Here is a 5,856-nt window from a genome sequence, read left to right as displayed (position 1 = left end):
GCGTTTAACGCCAGCATGCCTCTCCTCCAAGGTGTGCTATTTTTAATGCTATTTTTCATTCTGTTTTTGATTTTTTCAGTAATTTTTGTGACTTCACATGATCATTAACCTAATAAAACACAGAACAACAAAAAGAAAATAAAATAGATATGATTGAATAACATTGCGTTGCCTCCCAATAAGCGCTTCTTTAATGTAAATAGCTTGACAGTGAGCTCTCATGGAGCCTCACAGATGTTCAGAGCATTGTTGGGACCTCCCAACACCAAACTTAGAGTTTGAATATGGGGGTTCAACACCAAACTTAGAGTTTGGTTGTGGCCTCCCAACACCAAACTTAGAGTTTGACTGTGGGGGCTTTTGTTGACTCTGCAGTGAGAGAAGCTTTTCATGATTCCTCTCCATGGTTACAGAAGGAGATCCTTGAGTTTGAGACACAAGGTTGTCCTCATTCAGTTGAAGGACTAACTCTCCTCTGTCCACATCAATCACAGCTCTTGCTGTGGCTAGGAAGGGTCTTCCAAGGATGATGGATTCATCCTCACCCTTCCCTGTGTCTAGGATTATGAAATCAGCAGGGATGTAAAGGCCTTCAACCATTACTAACACGTCCTCTACCTGTCTATAAGCCTGTTTTCTTGAGTTATCTGCCATCTCTAATGAGATTCTGGCAGCTTGCACCTCAAAGATTCCCAGTTTCTCCATTACAGAGAGTGGCATGAGGTTTATCCCTGACCCAAGGTCACATAGAGCCTTCTCAAAGGTCATGGTGCCTATGGTACAAGGTATTAAGAACTTTCCAGGATCCTGTTTCTTCTGAGGCAATGTCAGTTGATCCAGATCACTCAGTTCATTGGTGAGCGAGGGAGGTTCATCTTCCCAAGTCTCATTACTAAATAATTTGGCATTCAACTTCATGATTGCACCAAGGTACTTGGCAACTTGCTCTCCAGTAACATCTTCATTCTCTTCAGAAGAAGAATACTCATCAGAGCTCATGAATCGCATAAGGAGGTTCAATAGAATCTCTATGGTCTCTAGATGAGCCTCAGATTCCTTTGGTTCCTCAGAGGGAAACTCCTTATTGATCACTAGACGTCCCAGGAGGTCTTCCTCACTAGGATTCACGTCCTCCTCCTCCCTTGTAGGTTCGGCCATGATGATTAAATCAATGGCCTTGCACTCTTTCTTTGGATTTTCTTCTGTATTGCTTGGGAAAGTACTAGGAGGAGTTTCAGTGACTCTTTTACTCAGCTGGCTCACTTATGCCTCCAAATTTCTAATGGAGGATGTTGTTTCTTTCATGAAACTTAAAGTGGCCTTAGATAGATCAGAGACTATGTTTGCTAAGCTAGATGGATTCTGCTCAGAACTCTCTGCCTTTTGCTGAGTGGATGATGGAAAAGGCTTGCTATTGCTAAACCTATTTCTTCCACCATTATTAAAGACTTGTTGAGACTTTTATTGATGCTTCCATGAGAAATTTGGGTGATTTCTCCATGAGGTATTATAGGTGTTTCCATAGGGTTCACCCATGTAATTTACCTCTGCTATTACAGGATTCTCAGGATCATAAGCTTCTTCTTCAGAAGAGGCCTCTTTAGTACTGTTGGATGATTCCTTCAATCCATTCAGACTCTGAGAAATCATATTGACTTGCTGAGTCAATATTTTATTCTGAGCCAATATGGCATTCAGAGTATCAATTTCAAGAACTCCCTTCTTCATAGGCGTCCCATTACTCACAGGATTCCTTTTAGAAGTATACATGAATTGGTTATTTACAACCATGTCATTGAGTTCTTGAGCTTCTGCAGGCGTTTTCTTTAGGTGAATGGATCCACCTGCAGAATGGTCCAGTGACATCTTTGATAGCTCAGACAGACCATCATAGAATATATCCAGGATGGTCCATTCTGAAAGCATGTCAGAAGGATACTTTTTAGTCAGTTCCTTGTATCTCTCCAAAGCTTCATAGAGGGATTCACCTTCTTTCTATTTGAAGGTTTGAACATCCACTCTAAGCTTACTAAGCTTTTGAGGAGGAAAGAACTTGGCTAAGAAAGCCGTGACCAGCTTATCCCAAGAGTTCAGGCTATCCTTAGGTTAAGAGTCCAACCATATTCTAGCTCTCTCTCTTACAGCAAATGGGAAAAGCATAAGCCTGTAGACCTCAGAATCAACCCCATTGGTCTTAACAGTATCACAGATCTGCAAGAATTTAGTTAAGAACTGAAAAGGATCTTCGGATGGAAGTCCATGAAACTTGTAGTTTTGTTGCATCAGAGAAACTAATTGAGGTTTAAGCTCAAAGTTGTTTGCTCCAATGGCAGGAATTGAGATGCTTCTTCCGTGTAAATTGGAATTTGGTGCAGTAAAGTCACCAAGCATCTTCCTTGCATTGTTATTATTTTCAGCCATGTCTCCTTCCTTTTCGAAATTTTTAGTCAGATTTTCTCCAGAGAGTTGTGCTTTAGCTTCCCTTAGCTTCCTCTTCAGAGTTCTTTCAGGTTCAGGATCGGCTTCAACAAGAATGTTCTTATCCTTGTTCCTGCTCATATGAAAAAGAAGAGAACACAAAAGAAAATATGGATCCTCTATGTCACAGTATAGAGATTCCTTATGCAAGTATAAGAAGAGAAGAATGTAAGAAGGAGAAGAGAAAAAATTCGAACACAGAGAGGGGGATGGGGTTCAAATTTTTGGGTGGAGGAGAAGTGTTAGTAGATGAATAAATAAATAGTAGGAGGTGAGGAAGAGAAGAATTCAAAAATTTGAATAAAATAAAATAAAAATATTTTAAAATTAAAGTTAAAATTTGAAAATTAAAATTGAAATCAAATTAAATTAAAAATTAAAACAATTAGTTAAAAAAAAGGGAATTTTGAAAAAGAGAGAAGGGAGTTTCAAAAATTAGAGAGAGAGAATTAGTTAGATAGTTTTGAAAAAGATAAGAATCAATCAAAAAGTTAAGTGGTTAATTGAAAAAGATTTGAAAATCAAATTTGAAAAGATAAAAAGTTAGAAAAGATTTTGAAATTAATTTTGAAAAAGATGTGATTGAAATTTATTTTGAAAAAGATTTGAAAAAGAAATTTAAAAAGATTTGATTTTGAAAATTAAAGTTAATTACTTGACTAACAAGAAACTAAAAGATATAGTTTTAAAATTTAAAGATTGAACCTTTCTTAATAGGCAAGTAACAACTTAATATTTTTGAATCAATCACATTAATTGTTAGTATTAAATTCGAAAATATGAAATAGAAATAAGAAAAAGATTTTTGAAAATCAATTTGAAATTTTTGAAAATTATGAAAGAAAAATGAAAAAGATTTGATTTTTTTGAAAAAGATTTGAAAAGGATAGAATTTTTAAATTGAAAATTTGATTTGACTCATAAGAAACAACTAGATTTTAAAAATTTTTGAAAAAGTCAACTCAAATTTTCGAATTTGATGAGTGGAAAAGGGAAAGATATATTTTTTATTTTTGAATTTTTAATGATGAAAGAGAAAAACATCAAAAAGACTCAATGCATGAAAATTTTGGATCAAAACATGTGATGCATGCAGGAACACTATGAATGTCAAGATGAACATCAAGAACACTTTGAATGTCAAGATGAACATCAAGAACTTATTTTTGAAAAATTTTCAAGAAAAGAAAACATGCAAGATACCAAACTTAAAAATTTTTATTCTTTAGGCATTAATGTTTCAAGAATGCATATGAAAAACAAGAAAAGACACAAAACAAGAAAATATGAAGATCGAACAAGAAGACTGGCCAAGAACAACTTGAAGATCATGAAGAATGCAATGCATGAAATTTTCGAAAATAAATTTTTTTTTTTAGAAAATTAAAAAGATGCAATTGACACCAAACTTAAAACTTGACTCTAGACTCAAACAAGAAACACACAAATATTTTTGATTTTATGATTTTATAAATTAAATTTTTTTTGAATTTTTTGAAAATAAGAATAATAAAAACAAAAAGGTTAAAATTAAAATAAAGTTACCTAATCTGAGCAACACGATGAACCGTCAGTTGTCCAAACTCGAACAATCCCCGGCAACTGCGCCAAAAACTTGGTGCGCATAAATCGTGATGGTTCATTCCTTGGAAACGGTGCTAAAAACTTAATACGCACGTTCATAATCTTAGTTCTTTGTCACAACTTCGCACAACTAACCAGCAAGTGCACTGGGTCGTCCAAGTAATAAACCTTACGTGAGTAAGGGTCGATCCCACGGAGATTGTCGGCCTGAAGCAAGCTATGGTCACCTTGTAAATCTCAGTCAGGCGGATTCAAGAGGTTATAGAGTTTTAATAATTAAAAGATAAATAAAACATAAACTAGGATAGAGATACTTATGTAATTCATTGGTGAGAATTTCAGATAAGCGTATAGAGATGCTTTCGTTCCTCTGAACCTCTGCTTTCCTGCTGTCTTCATCCAATCATTCCTACTCCTTTCCATGGCAAGCTTTATGTAGGGCATCACCGTTGTCAATGGCTACATCCCATCCTCTCTGTGAAAACGGTCCAATGCGCTGTCACTGCATGGCTAATCATCTGTCGGTTCTCGATCATACAGGAATAGGATTTACTATCCTTTTGCGTCTGTCACTACGCCCAGCACTCGCGAGTTTGAAGCTCGTCATAGCCATCCCTTCCTAAATCCTACTCGGAATACCACAGACAAGGTTTAGACTTTCTGGATCTCAAGAATGGCCGTCCATGGGTTCTAACTTATACCACGAAGATTCTAATATCTCGGACTCGGTCCTCTGTATTAGATATCTAAGAGATACTCATTCTAGCTTGTTTGCATGTAGAACGGAAGTGTTTGTCAGGCACGCGTTCATGGGTGAGAATGATGATGAGCGTCATATAATCATCACATTCATCATGTTCTTGGGTGCGAATGGATATCTTAGAGAAGGAATAAGCTTTAATTGAATAGAAAAACAGTAGTACTTTGTATTAATTCATGAGGAACAGCAGAGCTCCACACCTTAATCTATGGAGTGTAAAAACTCTACCGTGGAAAATACATAAGTGATAAGGTCCAGGCATGGCCGAATGGCCAGCCCCATGATCTCAGAACTAAACGTCCAAAGATAGATCCGAGGATGTAAATACAATAGTAAAAAGTCCTATTTATACTAAACTAGTTACTAGGGTTTACAGAAATGAGTAAATGATGCAGAAATCCACTTCTGGGGCCCACTTGATGTGTGCTTGGGCTGAGCATTGAGCTTTACACGTGTAGAGGCTTCTCTTGGAGTTGAACGCCAGTTTGTAACCTGTTTCTGGCGTTTAACTCCACTTTGCAACCTGTTTCTGGCGTTTAACTCCAGAATGCATAATGGAACTGGCATTCAACGCCAGTTTACGTCATCTAAACTTAAGAAAAGTATGGACTATTATATATTGCTGGAAAGCCCTAGATGTTTACTTTCCAACGCAATTGAGATCGCGCCATTTGGAGGTCTGTAGCTCCAGAAAATCCACTTTGAGTGCATGGAGGTCAGAATCCAACAGCATCTGCAGTCCTTCTTCAACCTCTGAATCTGATTTTTGCTCAGGTCCCTCAATTTCAGCCAGAAAATACCTGAAATCACAGAAAAACACACAAACTCATAGTAAATTCTAGAAATGTGAATTTTAATTAAAAACTAAAAAAATATACTAAAAACTAACCAAATCATACTGAAAACTATGTAAAAATAATGCCAAAAAGCGTATAAATTATCCGTTCATCACTACCATTTGATAATACTTGTCCTTTTGTCTTGTTATGATGGTTAGGTGGTCAGAGAACTATTCAATGGAGGGGACAAGACAA

General features: G+C 36.5%; 1 non-coding gene across 1 annotated transcript; it reads left to right on the top strand.

Annotated features, from left to right (window-relative positions):
* The first annotated feature begins 1,920 nt into the window (after positions 1–1,920).
* Positions 1,921–2,028, top strand: LOC148555623 (small nucleolar RNA R71). Its single transcript, XR_015888096.1, has one exon. It is a non-coding gene; the product is annotated as a small nucleolar RNA R71 (small nucleolar RNA).
* The last annotated feature ends 3,828 nt before the right edge of the window (positions 2,029–5,856 follow it).

This window comes from Arachis ipaensis, chromosome B6 (genome assembly GCF_059453495.1).
Source record: "Arachis ipaensis isolate K30076 ecotype BB chromosome B6, ASM5945349v1, whole genome shotgun sequence".
Lineage (NCBI taxonomy): Eukaryota > Viridiplantae > Streptophyta > Magnoliopsida > Fabales > Fabaceae > Arachis > Arachis ipaensis.
Note: the sequence above shows the minus strand (reverse complement) of the source record. Positions and strands in the feature narration are given on the sequence as shown.